Source organism: Coregonus clupeaformis, chromosome 10, assembly GCF_020615455.1.
Source record: "Coregonus clupeaformis isolate EN_2021a chromosome 10, ASM2061545v1, whole genome shotgun sequence".
In the NCBI taxonomy this organism is placed as follows: domain Eukaryota; kingdom Metazoa; phylum Chordata; class Actinopteri; order Salmoniformes; family Salmonidae; genus Coregonus; species Coregonus clupeaformis.
Genome location: NC_059201.1, coordinates 7,490,937 through 7,510,536, shown reverse-complemented (window position 1 = coordinate 7,510,536; position 19,600 = coordinate 7,490,937). Strand labels below are relative to the sequence as shown.

General features: G+C 47.1%; 1 protein-coding gene across 3 annotated transcripts in view; it reads left to right on the top strand.

Moving 5' to 3' along the window:
* Positions 1-19,600, top strand: part of LOC121557265 (protein kinase C and casein kinase substrate in neurons protein 1-like) — a 41,605-nt gene that overhangs the window by 1,087 nt on the left and 20,918 nt on the right. Inside the window, exon 1 of one of the 3 annotated variants that reach the window (XM_045222836.1) lies at positions 9,514-9,560. The exons of 1 other annotated variant lie outside the window; for it this stretch is intronic. The gene's annotated coding sequence lies outside the window, so the exon portion shown is untranslated. Of the gene's footprint in view, positions 1-9,513; positions 9,561-14,881; positions 15,053-19,600 lie in introns of those variants that run through there. One more of the 3 variants, XM_041871100.2, reaches the window with a different exon arrangement.

The following is a 19,600-nucleotide window of genomic DNA, read 5'->3' as shown; positions in this document are numbered from 1 at the left end:
AGATACCTGTACTTTAGCTTAATAGTCAATTACTAAAATATGAAAAAATAAAACCAAACCTCAGATAAACTATCAATACATCAAGTACAGTATTCATATCAATACCATCCACTATCCAGGCTTTTAAACATAATGTATTAGAGGAACATGTCCTTCCTTGAGTAAGCTTCCTTGAGAGAGATGGGATAATCACCAATAGGAGCAGAATTGTTTGAACCAACTAAGCTAAAGGGCCCTACCAGTGGTTCAGATACAGACCTCTCTACAGGTCCTGACACCTGATGGTTCTGGACTGCCTTTACACAGGCAACCCAGTTCTGATCTTCTTCCACTGATTGGTCTTTTGACCAATCAGATCAGCTATTTTGCCAATAATTGGGCAAAATATCTGAATTGGGCTGCCTGTGTAAACGCAGAATGTCTTAATGTGAGTCAAGTCTGCTCAGGTTCTGTGATGGCGGGTCAGCTGAGAGGATACTGTAAGGTTCTGTGATGGAGGGTCAGCTGAGAGGATACTGTAAGGTTCTGTGATGGCGGGTCAGCTGAGAGGATACTGTAAGGTTCTGTGATGGCGGGTCAGCTGAGAGGATGCTGTAAGGTTCTGTGATGGAGGGTCAGCTGAGAGGATGCTGTAAGGTTCTGTGATGGCGGGTCAGCTGAGAGGATGCTGTAAGGTTCTGTGATGGCGGGTCAGCTGAGAGGATGCTGTAACCAGTACAGTGAGACATGGTCCAAAAGCTAAAGGGTAGCTGCTACCTCATAATAACATTAAATACATGACATATGTTTGTTGCTGCCTTTCAGGCAGCTGAGTGTTCGTCTTCATGGACAAATTTAATTTGGGGGACTTGCCCCAAATAAACAATTCTGTGTGATTTATTGCCTGGGACCAGCTGGTGGTGTTAACTCTGTGGAGTTTCTCAGTGAGGCTGTCTGACCTCCAGCTGCAGAGAGAGAGAGAGAAAGAGAGAGCTGTTCAACAGAGCATTGTCCAGGGTCCTGAACTCACAGCTCAACACCACCATCACCATGCTGAATGACACTGGCCTGGCTAAACCTCAGAGCACATTGCTGGTCCACACCTGGCCATAGAAGGAAGTGAGCACAATAACATGCAGGTTGATTTCATTGCTGTCTGTCCTGGCGAAGACCCATTTCAAGCCAAAATATTTAAATGAAGAAAAGCACTAGGGAGTATAGGCATAGCAATATGCAGGTCCATTGTGTTTCAGCCGAACCCCGCACCTGGAACTTTTCTTTGGGTCACCACATAGGTTGGCCTAGGTGATGCTAGGCCGACCCAGCCATGCCAACGTTTACCTCAAGAACAAGAGGTGTGTCTTCAACACTGTTTAAGAGTTGGCTCTGTTTAAGTGTCTGCGTGTTGTTTGGTCAGCAGAAAAACAGTCCGGTAAACTGGTAAGAGGAATGTGACAGCAAGAGGATCAATTAGGAGTAACGTGAGTCATTCCTCTCAGACATTCTCATTCTCTCGTCATGCTCTGTGTTTGCGTTCTGAGCATAAATGAGCTGCATGAAAGCCATCTGCTGTTTGAGATTAATAAACCAACACATTAATCTATGCTTTTATCAAAATCTATTATGCTGCCTGCCACAATGGGTCCACATAAGGGTTTTATTCTGAAGTGAAGGGCACGATGAAACTAGAAGAGCAGAGGGTCATACAGACTACAGTGGGTGTGTGTGTGTGTTTGCCTACGTGCATGCATGCTTCAGTGTGTTTGCATGTGTGTCTGTGTGTGTGCATGCTTCTGTGTGTTCGCGTCACGTGTGTATGTGTGTGTGTGTCTGTGCGTGTGTGTGTGTGTGTGCCCCTGTCTGTGTTAGTGTGTAATTTGATTAATTAATGTGATGAATATGAATGGGGCCCAGGACACACGTCTGATTTATACACCCCAATTCAGCCGACTCCACTGACAGAGGAATGACAGATGAGGCACCATTACTAATGTAATTAATTAGCCCAGATCATAAGTTGTTTTTCTTCTCCAAATGAATGTGAATCTGCCAGTGTAGGGGCTGTAGGCTTTTCCCCATGGATACATCCATTCATTGTTTGCCTCAGTCATTTGTACCTACAAGCCTCCTTGTCACATCTGCTCTCCACAATCTTGATCCTATGCTAAATGACACTGCATTTAATTGAGCTAAATCCCTGGTTTTACCCATTCCCCGGTTGTGTAGCCTGAAGACGCATTATTTGGAATAGTAAGGTTCAGCAATGCTGTATGCAGATCTTCCAGATTTGTATTAGGCCTAGTTGTTGTCAACACCAGAGGAAATAGATTATTTGAATCCATATTAAGTATATTTGGGTGGCAAAGAAAGGAATATGCTACATTCAGTATTATATGTGTGTATTTAATCTATTTCTACATTATTAACCAAATACAGCTCAATAATAGGCTATAAATAAGAACATTTTCTGTGATATCCATTGCCTTTTTAGGCCTCTTTTTAGGCCTTTATACCCATAAAACCTAGCGGTCAAACAGGGAAATGGTTCCAATCGTTTTTCCACCATTCATTTTTCCCATAGGAGATTTTAGAAACACTTAAAATAAAGGTTGTGTTTCGTGTAGGCTTACCCTGGCGTGACGTTTTGATAACCATGGAAATCTTTCTTGGACAAGGTGACTTTTATCAATATATTCCAACTCTATTTATGCTCAGATTCAAAAATGCTAATTAGCATCAAAGGAGGCGTCATGCAAGACTACAAATCCCTGCAAGCTCCTGCACGTCATCTCTAGCTAACAGGTATTGTGTCAATTTAAAACTTGCACAAGACAGTTCATAGAATTGTCCATTTAAAGAAATGTAGCCAATTTATTCAGTAGTACATTTAGCTAACATTAGATAGTTAATCTAGAGATTCTTACCTTTGCCTCGATTCGGCAGTCTCGTCCAGATCATCATGGCATTTGTAGTTCTTTATGAAAGTCACATAAGCAGCCAATTAGTATTTCATTTTTGGGGGGTAAATACAGGCGAATATATTGATAAAAGTCACCTTGTCCTAGAGAGATTTACACAGTTATCAAAACGCCACACCAGGGTAAGTCTACATGGAACACAGACCTTATTTTAAGTGTTTCTAAAAAAAACTCTATGGGAAAAATGAATTTTGGAATAACTATTGGAACCATTTCCCTGTTTGACTGTTAGGTTTTATGGGTATTATGACTCACACTGTGGTACTCTATTGGCTTTGATGAAATCGACCAGTAGCTATCATGTCTTACTTCCTTCTCTTTTTGCAACATACTGCATTATGCTACCATGCCCCAACTTCCCACACCATCTCCTCTCTGAGTACTGAAACACAAGGGGATTTTACCCCTCAACCTAACACATTCTTTCAGTGAAGTTAATGATCTGGATGGTGGTGGAGGCTGAGTGCAAAGCTTAGGATTCAGCTGTTTGGTAATTGGAGATCGTGATAGGATACTCACAAGGGACGACTGGAGTGGACAGAGAGAGAGGCTGGTTGGGGTGTCCGTAAAGGCCCAGGTTCAGTATTTCCCAACGACTGTGTTATGCTGACGTTACATCACTGCCCAGTCCGCTGCCTGCATCGCAGAAAGTGACTGGCGACTCACTTCCTTCATAGAAGGGCACATGTTTTTTTATGAGGCACCTAAAATAAGTACTTCGAAGTTGTAATTTAGGTTGTTCCAAGTAAAGCACATCATGTGCTTTGATGATTTCGGTTGAGTCATTCTCATTCTTTGTTCAGTTCTCCTCTATACAGCAGAAAGACCTTTGGAAAATGTCCAGTAAACATAGGTCAGTCTCATCTGACAGTACAGCCGAAACCTCATCTCTTTCTCTTGGAGGGGGCAGACAGGCTGTTGGCAGACTGAGAATAGGCATTGATACCTCCTGGCTATCTTCTCTGCTCTTATCGCCGGTCTGAAGGACAGACAGACAGAGATGGAGAGAGACATTAGAAGAGAGGAGATCAGCTTGATATTGAGGAAGTGAGGGATGATAGGAGATATATGAATCTCTGAGACGGAGACGTCAGTTGTGTGTGTCTGTCTGTCATTTTGTTTTATTATGAAATCCGTAATCCTACTCCTGATGTAATAACTGTCTCTCTCTTGTCTCCTTATGTGTGCTTCTTTAGGGGTGGGGATTCTAAGGAACACAGTCCCAACCTGTCAGGTTTTGGCCATGACTGTTCGGGTTTTGGTCACTAGATGTCCCCATTGCACCTTTTTTGTACCTTTTGTTTTTCTTGCTCTAATTATTGTTTGCACCTGTAGGTCATTCCCTTGTTAGTATTTATACCCTGTGTGTTCCTCAGTTCCTTGCTCAGTGTTTGTAAGTTAGCACCCAGCCCCAGCCCAAGCCTTGTTTTATATAGATATTTCTCTGGTGGGATTTTCCAGAGGTTCTCTGGTTTAGTTCTTGTGTTTTGTTTGAGTAGTCTTTTGAGGTTTGTTTTTCCCTGCTGTTTTTTACCACTTTGTGGAGTTTCTTTTGTTTTTTGGAGGTTTTCCTCTTTGTGCCTCTTGGCTTTATTTTTGGACATTGTGGATTTAGTTTCTTTGCCTGAAGATTTTGTTCTTTAATTAAACCACCATCTCTAGTACAGCTGTGTCTGCCTCATCTTCTGGGTTCTGACAATTATTAGTGACTGTTTCTCGCACCGGGTCGTGACAGAAACACTGAGCCATTATTATGAACCCAGAGGCAGCCAGTACCCAGGATCTTTTTTCCATGCTGTCCCACCATGAGGGGACTGTCCAACGCCACGAAGCTGCTCTGGTTCAGCAAGAGGCCTTAATGGCTAGACATTCTCAACTTCTGTCAGAGATGCTGACTTCCATAAAGCAGATTTCGGATCGACTTTCCCCGGCAACCGCTTCTGCTCCAGTTCATCCGATTCAAGGGCCCCTGGCAGTTAATCCCCTGGCTGAACCTCGTCTGCCGCCTCCCCAACGGTTCTCAGGGGATCCGAGTGTTTGTAAGGGGGTTTTTCACCCAATGTTCTCTCTCCTTTGAGCTGCAACCATCGTCGTTTCCCACCGACCGGTCCAAGATAGCATATATCATCACCCTGCTGTCGGAAAAGGCCCTAGCCTGGGCTACTGCTGTGTGGGATGCCCAAAGTCCCTGCTGTGCCAGCTACTCTACCTTTGCTGAAGAATTCAAGCGAGTGTTTCAAGGTCCTACCAACGGCCCTGACTCAGCCAAACAGCTCCTGACTCTCCGCCAAGGTCGGCGCAGCGTGACGGACTATGCCATCCAGTTCCGCATTGTGGCAGCAGCAAGTGGCTGGAACGACGAGGCGCTCACAGTGTGTTTTTTGAAGGGTCTTTCTGACACCATCCAAGATGAACTGGCCACTCGGGAACCTCCGGACAACCTCGAGTCCCTTATCAAGTTGGCTTCACGCATAGACCAGCGTCTGAGAGAGAGAGAACAAAACCATAGACCGCTCACCCTAGCTCCTATCGGTTCCAGCTCCGAGTCTCCACCTTTATCCTCGCTGGCTCCACCAGAACCCATGCAGGTTGGACGCATCTCCCAGGCTGAGAGAGACCGCCGGATGAGGGAGCGATGCTGTCTATATTGCGGCAAACCGGGCCATTTCCGCTCCACGTGTCCCGGGCTCCAGGGAAACGCACTCTCCCGTGCAGGCCTGGGAGGACTGTAGCAGGGAAACATAACCTCCTCCCATCCTTCCAACTCCCGCCTGCTCATTCCAGTTACCCTTTCCTGGGACGACCACGAGTTTTCTCTTCAAGCCTTGGTAGACTCTGGAGCCGCAGGTAACTTCATGGATGGGATCTGGGCGAAGGAGAATGGCGTTCCTTCTGAACCTCTAAGTGACCCCATAAGGGTTACTACGTTGGATAGAAGTCCTTTGGGATCTGGACTTGTCACTCGTGCCACTACCCCCTTACGACTTTCAGTTTCCCAACACCAGGAAGTGATGAACTTTCATCTGATCTCCTGTTCCGAGTTTCCTCTCGTCCTTGGTTATCCCTGGCTTCACAGACATAACCCTCACATCGACTGGTCTGTGGGCACTATCAAGCAGTGGGGTCCTACGTGCCAAGCCACTTGTATCTTCCCGAGTTCCCAGAGTTCTCCTTCCGAGTCTCTAGAATCCATCGACTTGTCCCGAGTTCCCGAGTGTTACCATGACCTCAAACTGGTATTTAGCAAACAGAGGGCCACCAAACTACCACCCCATAGACCTTACGATTGCACCATCGACCTGTTGCCGGGGACCTGCCCTCCCAGGGGGTCGGATCTTTTCCCTTTCTCCTCCCGAACGAGCTGCTATGGATACCTACATCAAGGACGCTCTGACAGCAGGCCTCATGCGTCCATCTACCTCGCCGGCGGGAGCAGGGTTTTTCTTTGTGGCCAAGAAAGACGGTGGATTACGACCTTGCATCGACTACCGGGGACTCAATGCCATAACCGTCCGTAACCGCTACCCGCTACCCCTTATGGCCACAGCCTTTGAGCTGCTCCAGGAAGCAGTTGTCTTCACTAAGCTTGACCTGCGGAACGCATACCATCTTGTGCGGATCAAACCCGGGGACGAGTGGAAGACCGCTTTCAACACGCCTACTGGTCACTACGAATACTCGGTGATGCCCTTCGGCCTGACCAACGCTCCGGCTGTGTTCCAAGCGCTCATAAACGATGTGCTTAGGGATATGCTTAACATCTTTGTGTTTGTTTACTTGGATGACATCCTCATCTTTTCGAGCTCCCTTCAAGAACACACTAAGCATGTCAGACAAGTGCTCAAACGCCTCCCTAGACAGCCATTTGTACGTTAAGCCGGAGAAGTGTGAATTCCATTCCTCTCGAGTACAATTCCTGGGATTTATAGTGGAACCCGGACAAGTCCAGATGGACCCCAAGAAGGTAGAGGCGGTAGCGGATTGGCCCACCCCCAAGTCCGTTAAGGAAGTTCAGCGTTTCCTGGGCTTCACCAATTTTTACCGCAAGTTCATCAAGAACTTCAGCTCGGTGGCAGCCCCTCTCTCGGCGGTAACCAAGGGTGGCAACACAAGGTTTCTGTGGGGTAGAGAAGCTGAGACGGCCTTCCAAGGACTCAAGCAGCGCATCCTCTCTGCTCCCATCCTGACACTACCAACGGCGGATGAACCTTTTGTGGTGGAGGTAGACGCATCAGAGGTTGGGGTTGGAGCTGTCCTGTCTCAGAGGGGTGAAGACAAGAAGCTTCATCCTTGCGCCTTCTTCTCTCACCGGCTTACCCCGGCCGAGAGGAATTACGATGTGGGGGATCGTGAACTCCTAGCGGTTAAGATGGCATTGAAGGAATGGAGACACTGGCTCGAGGGGGCTTCTCAACCGTTTCAAGTGCTTACGGACCACAAGAATCTGGAGTATATCCAGCAGGCGAAGCGGTTGAACGCCAGACAAGCTCGATGGTCTCTTTTCTTCAGCCGATTTCAGTTTATCCTCACCTATAGACCCGGGTCGAAGAATCTCAAACCGGACGCCTTGTCACGAATCTACTCTCCTGCCATTCGAGAAGATACTGACATGACTGTCCTTCCGGCCGCTAAGATCGTGGCTCCGATCTCGTGGCAAGTGGAGGATACCGTGAAACAAGCTCAAGCCATCGAACCGGGCCCTGGAGGAGGTCCTGCTAATCGGTTGTTTGTTCCCAAGGCAGCAAGGTCCCAAGTCCTTCGGTGGGGGCACTCCTCTCGCCTCACCTGTCACCCGGGCGTAGGCCGCACCTTGGAGTTCATCCAGCGTAAGTTCTGGTGGCCCACCATAAAAGAAGACGTTGCCACTTTCATCAAGGCCTGTTCCGTGTGCTGCCAGGGCAAATCTTCTCACCTCCGCCCTCAAGGACTCCTTCACCCTCTATCTATTCCCCACCGACCCTGGTCCCATATCTCGTTGGACTTTATTACTGGCCTTCCTCCGTCCCATGGTAATACTACGATCCTAGTCATCATCGACAGGTTTTCTAAGGCGGCCAGGTTTGTTCCTTTGACCAAATTACCTTCTGCCAAGGAAACAGCTGAGTTGGTGATTAACCATGTGTTCCGAGTCTTTGGGATTCCGCAAGATATGGTTTCCGACAGAGGTCCCCAGTTCGCCTCAAGGTTTTGGAAGGCCTTCTGCCAACTCATAGGGGACACGGCCAGTTTATCTTCAGGGTACCATCCGAGTCCAATGGCCAAACTGAGAGGATGAATCAGGAGCTGGAAACCACCCTCAGATGCATGGTTTCCAACAACCCGTCCACTTGGTCATCCTTCATTGTTTGGGCCGAGTACGCGCACAACACCTTGTGCTCCTCCTCCACTGGTATGTCCCCGCATGAGTGTCAGTTTGGCTATGCGCCTCTATTGTTCCCGGACCAGGAGGCAGAAGTCAGAGTGCCTTCAGCCTCGAGGTTCATCAGACGCTGTCGGCTTACGTGGAAGAAGGCACGTCTTAATCTTCTGCGTTCCTCTCAGCAGTACCAACGACAAGCCAACAGAGGTCGCCGTCCCGGTCCTACCCTGTACCCCGGCCAGAGAGTATGGCTCTCAACTAAGAACCTACCACTACGGGTGGAGTCTCGCAAGCTGTCCCAGAGGTTCATCGGTCCCTTTAAGATTGCCAGGAGAGTCAATCCCGTTACTTTTCGCCTGCACTTACCCAGATCACTTAAGATCAATCCAACATTTCACATTTCTTTATTAAAACCTGTTGTTTTTTCTCCCCTTATCCCGGCAGGCAGACCTCCCACTCCGCCCCGTGTCATCGGTGGCCAGTCGGCTTATACCGTCCACCAGATACTGGATTCCCGCCGGGTGCAGCGGTCCTGGCAGTATCTGGTGGACTGGGAAGGCTACGGTCCCGAGGAGCGCTCCTGGGTTCCTGCCAAGGACATACTGGACCCTGACCTCATTCGTCAGTTCAGGGCCCTCCACCCTGAGAAGGCTGGTAGGAACGTCAGGAGCCGTTCCTAGGAGGGGGATTCTGTCAGGTTTTGGCCATGACTGTTCGGGTTTTGGTCACTAGATGTCCCCATTGCACCTTTTTTGTACCTTTTGTTTTTCTTGCTCTAATTATTGTTTGCACCTGTAGGTCATTCCCTTGTTAGTATTTATACCCTGTGTGTTCCTCAGTTCCTTGCTCAGTGTTTGTAAGTTAGCACCCAGCCCCAGCCCAAGCCTTGTTTTATATAGATATTTCTCTGGTGGGATTTTCCAGAGGTTCTCTGGTTTAGTTCTTGTGTTTTGTTTGAGTAGTCTTTTGAGGTTTGTTTTTCCCTGCTGTTTTTTACCACTTTGTGGAGTTTCTTTTGTTTTTTGGAGGTTTTCCTCTTTGTGCCTCTTGGCTTTATTTTTGGACATTGTGGATTTAGTTTCTTTGCCTGAAGATTTTGTTCTTTAATTAAACCACCATCTCTAGTACAGCTGTGTCTGCCTCATCTTCTGGGTTCTGACAATTATTAGTGACTGTTTCTCGCACCGGGTCGTGACACAACCTGCATGGGGTTATATGGAAACCTGATTGACCCAGTTGAGAAGGTAAGGGTTTTCACTGATTTCTGATGAGGCGCACATTTCAACATAGGCCTTCAACACTACGAGCAGAAACTCCCTGTTTTCTACTGGTTGAGTGTACTTCCTATATATAGACGCAGACTTTGTACCTTTAAAATGCATTCACTGATCAAACACAATTGGATAGGGGCAAAGGAAGGGGAGGAGTGTATCATATCATTAGTATCTGGTTGAGAGATGGCGAGGGTGGCAGGGAAGGGACTCACCACAGGCCCAGACCAGGCAGGCCCAGGTACCTAGCCCAACCACCATGCTGGGCGGTAATTGAGCAATTGGCCTGTAGAGCCTATGAGAGACGAGCAGATGGTGAATTCCTCTGCAGCGTATGACATGGCAGAAATTGATACTGTATGTGTCCCAACTTTAGCTTTAAATGGCTTGGTTGGTTAGAAACACATTTGGAAATCCTCTGATTAAGGCAATCATTTCTTCCGTTATGAGTCTGTCATGATTTCCACCTTTCCAACAGTGAACACACATGCACCTCATAAATGTAACCACTGCTCCCACACAGAATAGCTTGTTAGGAGAAGGACTTGGCTCTGTCTATCCATCCGCCAGTACTGTCTGAGACCTAGGCTGTGTTCCAAATGGCACCCTATTCCCTATATAGTGCACTACTTTTGACCAGAGCCCTATGGGTATAGGGTGCCTTTTGGGATTCAGACATAGTGGAACCCCTGTGGGTGTTGACTGCAGGTTTTAACTGTTGATCTATAGCCCTGATTTACAGTGTCCACTCAGTGGAGAGTTGTAGAGCCATGGGAGAGGGCAGGGAGGACCGGTGAAGGGAGGAAATGGCTTTATGTTGGCACAGCGACTGGGTTTATTGCAGTTGGGTGCAGCACTTGTTTGATTGCTCCAAGGCACCATTTAATCCTCTGACCCCATGTTAGCACGTCCAGCTGGCTGACAGACCCTCTAGTCCAGGGGTCAGCAATAGGCAGGCCACGGGCCAAAACCACCCCGTGACTGATATTTTTTGGCCCCCAAAGTTTTTTGTAAAACATATACTTTTTTGGGGTTAAAAAAAGACTGTAAAATCACCAGGAATTCAGCTAAAAATGAGTTTAATTTAGGAAATGTGTTCTCAATTATTCCCACTAATAAAAACACTGACATATGTTATCGTCTCAATGTAATCAAGGTATAACACTATTATGTTATTTTAAATATTTGTACGCTTTTTGGGCTTAGCTGTGGTCAATTTGCAATGTACATATTATTATAAATATGTTCCGTCCCCCCGACCATCCACTCAGACAAAGATCTAGTTGCCTACCCCTGCTCTAGTCTCACTGTGAGGGTTTGACACTTTTACAAGGTTATTATATCCACCATGGTGTTATTATATCCACCATGGTGTTATTATATCCACCATGGTGTTATTATATCCACCATGGTGTTATTATATCCACCATGGTGTTATTATATCCACCATGGTGTTATTATATCCACCATGGTGTTATTATATCCACCATGGCGTTATTATATCCACCATGGTGTTAATATATCCACCATGGTGTTAATATATCCACCATGGTGTTAATATATCCACCATGGTGTTATTATATCCACCATGGTGTTATTATATCCACCATGGCGTTATTATATCCACCATGGCGTTATTATATCCACCATGGCGTTATTATATCCACCATGGCGTTATTATATCCACCATGGGCTCCCGAGTGGCGCAGCGGTCTAAGGCACTGCATCTCAGTGCTTGAGGCGTCATTCCAGGCTGTATCACAACCGGCCGTGATTGGGAGTCCCATAGGGCGGCCCCCCTCTCTCTCCTGGCCCCCTATCTCTTGCCCCCCTCTCTCCTGGCCCCCTATCTCTTGCCCCCCTCTCTCTCCTGGCCCCCTATCTCTTGCCCCCCTCTCTCTCCTGGCCCCCTATCTCTTGCCCCCCTCTCTCTCCTGGCCCCCTATCTCTTGCCCCCTCTCTCTCCTGGCCCCCTATCTCTTGCCCCCTCTCTCTCCTGGCCCCCTATCTCTTGCCCCCTCTCTCCTGGCCCCCTATCTCTTGCCCCCTCTCTCTCCTGGCCCCCTATCTCTTGCCCCCTCTCTCTCCTGGCCCCCTATCTCTTGCCCCCTCTCTCCTGGCCCCCTATCTCTTGCCCCCATCTCTCTCCTGGCCCCCTATCTCATGCCCCCTCTCTCTCCTGGCCCCCTATCTCTTGCCCCCTCTCTCCTGGCCCCCTATCTCTTGCCCCCCTCTCTCCTGGCCCCCCAGCTCTTGCCCCCTCTCTCTCCTGGCCCCCTATCTCTTGCCCCCCTCTCTCCTGGCCCCCTATCTCTTGCCCCCCTCTCTCTCCTGGCCCCCTATCTCTTGCCCCCTCTCTCCTGGCCCCCTATCTCTTGCCCCCCTCTCTCCTGGCCCCCTATCTCCTGCCCTCCTCTCTCTCCTGGCCCCCTATCTCTTGCCCCCCTCTCTCCTGGCCCCCTATCTCTTGCCCCCTCTCTCCTGGCCCCCTATCTCTTGCCCCCTCTCTCCTGGCCCCCTATCTCTTGCCCCCCTCTCTCCTGGCCCCCTATCTCTTGCCCCCCTCTCTCTCCTGGCCCCCTATCTCTTGCCCCCTCTCTCCTGGCCCCCTATCTCTTGCCCCCTCTCTCTCCTGGCCCCCTATCTCTTGCCCCCTCTCTCTCCTGGCCCCCTATCTCTTGCCCCCTCTCTCCTGGCCCCCTATCTCTTGCCCCCATCTCTCTCCTGGCCCCCTATCTCATGCCCCCTCTCTCTCCTGGCCCCCTATCTCTTGCCCCCCCTCTCTCCTGGCCCCCTATCTCATGCCCCCCTCTCTCTCCTGGCCCCCTATCTCTTGCCCCCCTCTCTCTCCTGGCCCCCTATCTCCTGCCCTCCTCGCTCTCTGACCTTCCTTGACCTTCCTTTCTCTCCTGCCCCTCTCTCCCTCCTGCCTCCCTCTCCCCCTCCTGCCTGCCTGCCTCCCTCTCTCTCTCCTGCCTCCCTCTCTCCCTCCTGCCTCCCTCTCGCCTCCCTCTTTCTCTCCTGCCTCCCTCTCGCCTCCCTCTTTCTCTCCTGCCCCTCTCTCCCTCCTGCCTCCCTCTTCCCCTCCTGCCTGCCTCCCTCTCTCCCTCCTGCCTCCCTCTCTCTCTCCTGCCTCCCTCTCTCTCTCCTGCCTCCCTCTCGCCTCCCTCTTTCTCTCCTGCCTCCCTCTCTCCCCCCCTCCTGCCTCCCTCTCTCTCTCCTGTCCATTTTCTCTCCTGTCCTTTTCCTCTCCATGACAACCGTTCTCCTTGAGACTTCCTACAAATGTGTCAGACGGACAGGGAGGGAGCTGCCTCACTGGCAGCTGGCTAATTATTGATGTCCTTACCTGTCTTTAGCAGGATGTGGCAAAGTTCAGTCTCTCGCTCTGTGTGTGTGTGTCTGTGGCGGTGGTGATGATTAGACAACAGGGTGTGCCATCTCCTTCAGGTGCATAGCTGTGCTAGTCAAATCAAATCAAATTAACTTTTATTTGTCACATGGACGTGTTTAGCAGATGTTATAGCGGGTGTAGCGAAATGCTTGTGCTGCTAGCTCTGACAGTGCAGTAATCTCTAACAATTTCACAACATATACCCAATACACACAAAAAAGTAAGGAATGGGATTTAAGAATATATACATATATGGACAAGCAATGACAGAGCGGCATGGACTAAGATACAGTAGAATATTATAGAATAGAATGCAGTATATACATATGAGATGAGTAGTGCAAGATATGTGAACATTATTAAAGTGACTAGTGTTCCATTTCTTAAAGTGGCCAGTGATTTCAATAGGCAGCAGCAGCCTCTTAATGTGCTAGTGATGGCTATTTAACAGTCTGATGGCCTTGAGATAGAAGCTGTTTTTCATTATCTCAGTCCCAGCTTTGATGCACCTGTACTGACCTCGCCTTCTGGATGATTGCGGGGTGAACAGGCAGTGGCTCGGGTGGTTGATGTCCTTGATGATCTTTTTGGCCTTCCTGTGACATCGGGTGCTGTATGTGTCTTGGAGGGCGGGTAGTTTGCCCCCGGTAATGCGTTCGGCAGACCGCACCACCCTCTGGAGAGCCCTGCGGTTGTGGGCGGTGCAGTTGCCGTACCAGGCGGTGATACAGCCCGACAGGATGCTCTCTAGCACTGTCCGTCTCGAGTCTGTCTCAAGGGTGGACACAGATTGCTCCGAGTGACCAGGTGCAGTATTGTTGTTATGTTATTCTAGAAGTAACAATACATACTGTCAGAAATATTCACAGACTTGTACGACATGGCACCATGTAGACTGTTAGCAAAATCAAGGTTCTTTAGAGAACTCCTGTACATAGGATCTGTTGATAATGAGAACCATAATGTGAGCCCTTGGATAACAAGTTGAGTAACCAATCCATCTGACCAAAAATATATCTTTTTTTCTCTAAAAGGGTACATTTATTTAACTTCAGCTGTTCTGTAGAAAACCTCCTGAATGGGTGGGTGGTAGAGGGTGTTGTTCTCTGATACCTTGGATACATGTGTTTTGCTAAGCAAATAGATGTTGTAATTTATGTAAATGTTATGTCACCACGATAGGGAAGTGTGTATGGGTATTTTATGGATTTACTGCACTTTGTTATGCTGTTGGCTTTTCTCTTATGTCCTTATTGTCTCATTGAGCCCCTCTGCCCTTTCGTGACACCGGGGGCTGGACCCTCTCTCTCTGTGTGTGTGTGTGTGTGTGTGTGTGTGTGTGTGTGTGTGTGTCTGTCTGTCTGTCTGTCTGTCTGTCTGTCTGTCTGTCTGTCTGTCTGTCTCTCTCTCTCTCTCTCGCTCTCTCGCTCTCTCGCTCTCTCGCTCTCTCTCGCTCTCTCGCTCTCTCGCTCTCTCTCGCTCTCTCGCTCTCTCGCTCTCGTCCCGAGGAGGAATCTGTACAGAGCAGCTCTGTTTGCTGTCTCCTTCCCTGTTAGTCAACTGTGCAGTCACCTTTAGTGACTCATGCTTTGCTCTTATCATTTTAACTTTTTTATCAATTGGAAATTGATTGTGTGGCCAGAGAGCTAGGCCACTGCAGCTCCCTTCAGCTCTGTTTAGCTGGGGAGTGAAGTGGGGTGGGCAGAGCATCAGCATAGTTTCCCAGGGAGGGACGGGTTAGGGTATCCTGTCATTGTTGGGAGAGACCCGAGCGAGACAGGGCATTTTAATGGCCATGTTTTGTTGTAGGAAGGTGTGGTCCGGTTAGTTAGTGTCTTATCTGTTTCTGAGGGCAGGCTGGGCTTGGTATTTGGGTACAGAGAGAGGGAGAGGCTGTGTGTGTCACAAGGAGGGGTCAGAGGTAAGATGAGGTATAGATGAAGTGGTTGGACATTGATCTAGGTTTATAGAGTGGGTGGAATATGCAACAGGAGTTTTGTTGTCTTCTTGGATGTCTCTACAGTCCCTACTGTCTCTACAGCCCTCTGAATGGAAGACGTTGCATAGAAAGGTGAGTGGAACAATGGAACTAAAGCTGGTAAAGACTACACTCTTAGAAACAAAACGTACTATCTAGAACCTAAAAGGGTTTTTCGTGTGAAAGGTTGCTGTGTGAAGGGTTCTACCTGGATTGGAACCAAAAATATTCACCTATCGGGGACAGCCGAAGAACAGTTTTGGAACCCTTTTTTTCAAAAAATGTAGACTAACTCATATACTCAGCTGGCTCACAGTGACGGACTATACCATTCTATTGGTAGACTCACAGTGACTGACTATACCATTCTATTGGTAAACTCACAGTGACGGACTATACCATTCTATTGGTAGACTCACAGTGACGGACTATACCATTCTATTGGTAGACTCACAGTGACTGACTATACCATTCTATTGGTAGACTCACAGTGACTGACTTTACCATTCTATTGGTAGACTCACAGTGACTGACTATACCATTCTATTGGTAAACTCACAGTGACTGACTATACCATTCTATTGGTAGACTCACAGTGACTGACTATACCATTCTATTGGTAGGCTCACAGTGACTGACTTTACCATTCTATTGGTAGACTCACAGTGACTAACTATACCATTCTATTGGTAGACTCACAGTGACGGACTATACTATTCTATTGGTAGACTCACAGTGACGGACTATACCATTCTATTGGTAGACTCACAGTGACGGACTATACCATTCTATTGGTAGACTCACAGTGACTGACTTTACCATTCTATTGGTAGGCTCACAGTGACTGACTACCATTCTATTGGTAGACTCACAGCGACTGACTTTACCATTCTATTGGTAGACTCACAGTGACTGACTATACCATTCTATTGATAAACTCACAGTGACTGACTATACCATTCTATTGGTAGACTCACAGTGACTGACTATACCATTCTATTGGTAGGCTCACAGTGACGGACTTTACCATTCTATTGGTAGACTCACAGTGACTAACTATACCATTCTATTGGTAGACTCACAGTGACGGACTTTACCATTCTATTGGTAGACTCACAGTGACGGACTATACCATTCTATTGGTAGACTCACAGTGACTGACTTTACCATTCTATTGGTAGGCTCACAGTGACTGACTACCATTCTATTGGTAGGCTCACAGTGACTGACTACCATTCTATTGGTAGACTCACAGTGACTGACTTTACCATTATATTGGTAGACTCACAGTGACTGACTATACCATTCTATTGGTAGACTCACAGTGACGGACTTCACCATTCTATTGGTAGACTCACAGTGACGGACTATACCATTCTATTGGTAGACTCACAGTGACTGACTATACCATTCTATTGGTAAACTCACAGTGACGGACTATACCATTCTATTGGTAGACTCACAGTGACGGACTATACCATTCTATTGGTAGACTCACAGTGACTGACTTTACCATTCTATTGGTAGACTCACAGTGACTGACTTTACCATTCTATTGGTAGACTCACAGTGACTGACTATACCATTATATTGGTAAACTCACAGTGACTGACTATACCATTATATTGGTAAACTCACAGTGACTGACTATACCATTCTATTGGTAGACTCACAGTGACTGACTATACCATTCTATTGGTAGGCTCACAGTGACGGACTTTACCATTCTATTGGTAGACTCACAGTGACTAACTATACCATTATATTGGTAGACTCACAGTGACGGACTTTACCATTCTATTGGTAGACTCACAGTGACGGACTATACCATTCTATTGGTAGACTCACAGTGACGGACTATACCATTCTATTGGTAGACTCACAGTGACTGACTATACCATTCTATTGGTAGACTCACAGTGACTGACTTTACCATTCTATTGGTAGACTCACAGTGACTGACTATACCATTCTATTGGTAAACTCACAGTGACTGACTATACCATTCTATTGGTAGACTCACAGTGACTGACTATACCATTCTATTGGTAGGCTCACAGTGACGGACTTTACCATTCTATTGGTAGACTCACAGTGACTAACTATACCATTCTATTGGTAGACTCACAGTGACAGACTTTACCATTCTATTGGTAGACTCACAGTGACGGACTATACCATTCTATTGGTAGACTCACAGTGACGGACTATACCATTCTATTGGTAGACTCACAGTGACTGACTTTACCATTCTATTGGTAGACTCACAGTGACTAACTATACCATTCTATTGGTAGACTCACAGTGACGGACTATACCATTCTATTGGTAGACTCACAGTGACGGACTATACCATTCTATTGGTAGACTCACAGTGACAGACTATACCATTCTATTGGTAGACTCACAGTGACTGACTTTACCATTCTATTGGTAGGCTCACAGTGACTGACTACCATTCTATTGGTAGACTCACAGCGACTGACTTTACCATTCTATTGGTAGACTCACAGTGACTGACTATACCATTCTATTGATAAACTCACAGTGACTGACTATACCATTCTATTGGTAGACTCACAGTGACTGACTATACCATTCTATTGGTAGGCTCACAGTGACGGACTTTACCATTCTATTGGTAGACTCACAGTGACTAACTATACCATTCTATTGGTAGACTCACAGTGACGGACTTTACCATTCTATTGGTAGACTCACAGTGACGGACTATACCATTCTATTGGTAGACTCACAGTGACTGACTTTACCATTCTATTGGTAGGCTCACAGTGACTGACTACCATTCTATTGGTAGGCTCACAGTGACTGACTACCATTCTATTGGTAGACTCACAGTGACTGACTTTACCATTCTATTGGTAGACTCACAGTGACTGACTATACCATTCTATTGGTAGACTCACAGTGACGGACTTCACCATTCTATTGGTAGACTCACAGTGACGGACTATACCATTCTATTGGTAGACTCACAGTGACTGACTTTACCATTCTATTGGTAGGCTCACAGTGACTGACTACCATTCTATTGGTAGACTCACAGTGACTGACTTTACCATTCTATTGGTAGACTCACAGTGACTGACTTTACCATTCTATTGGTAGGCTCACAGTGACGGACTATACCATTCTATTGGTAGGCTCACAGTGACGGACTATACCATTCTATTGGTAGACTCACAGTGACGGACTATACCATTCTATTGGTAGACTCACAGTGACGGACTATACCATTGTATTGGTAGACTCACAGTGACGGACTATACCATTCTATTGGTAGACTCACAGTGACGGACTATACCATTCTATTGGTAGACTCACAGTGACAGACTATACCATTCTATTGGTAGACTCACAGTGACGGACTATACCATTCTATTGGTAGACTCACAGTGACAGACTATACCATTCTATTGGTAGACTCACAGTGACTGACTATACCATTCTATTGGTAGGCTCACAGTTACGGACTATTCCATTCTATTGGTAGACTCACAGTGACGGACTATACCATTCTATTGGTAAGATCACAGTGACGGACTATACCATTCTATTGGTAGGCTCACAGTGACGGACTATACCATTCTATTGGTAGGCTCACAGTGACTGACTATACCATTCTATTGGTAGACTCACAGTGACGGACTATACCATTCTATTGGTAGACTCACAGTGACTGACTATACCATTCTATTGGTCTGTGCTTATAACCTAGTATCATGAATAGAGCCATCTGCAAGCATACAGTGAGGGAAAAAAGTATTTGATCCCCTGCTGATTTTGTACGTTTGCCCACTGACAAAGAAATGATCAGTCTATAATTTTAATGGTAGGTTTATTTGAACAGTGAGAGACAGAATAACAACAACAAAAAAATCCTGAAAAACGCATGTCAAAAATGTTTTAATGAGAGAAATAAGTATTTGACCCCTCTGCAAAACATGACTCAGTACTTGGTGGCAAAACCCTTGTTAGCAATCACAGATGTCAGACGTTTCTTGTAGTTGGCCACCAGGTTTGCAAACATCTCAGGAGGGCGGCAGGTAGCTTAGTGGGTAAGAGCATGGTGGCAATAACCGAAAGCGTTGCTGGTTCTAATCCCCGAGTCGACTAGGTGAAAAATCTGTCGATGTGCCCTTAAGCAAGGCACTTAACCCTAACTGCTCATGTAAGTCGCTCTGGATAAGAGTGTCTGCTAAATGACGTAAATGTCCCACTCCTCTTTGCAGATCTTCTCCAAGTCATTGTTTCGAGGCTGATGTTTGGCAACTCAAACCTTCAGCTCCCTCCACAGATTTTCTATGGGATTAAGGTCTGGAGACTGGCTAGGCCACTCCAAGACCTTAATGTGCTTCTTCTTGAGCCACTCCTTTGTTGCCTTGGCCTTGTGTTTTGGGTCATTGTCATGCTGGAATACCCATCCACAACCCATTTTCAATGCCCTGGCTGAGGGAAGGAGGTTCTCACCCAAGATTTGACGGTACATGGCCCCGTCCATCGTCCCTTTGATGTGGTGAAGTTGTCCTGTCCCCTTAGCAGAAAAACACCCCCAAAGCATAATGTTTCCACCTCCATGTTTGACAGTGGGGATGGTCTTCATAGGCAGCATTCCTCCTC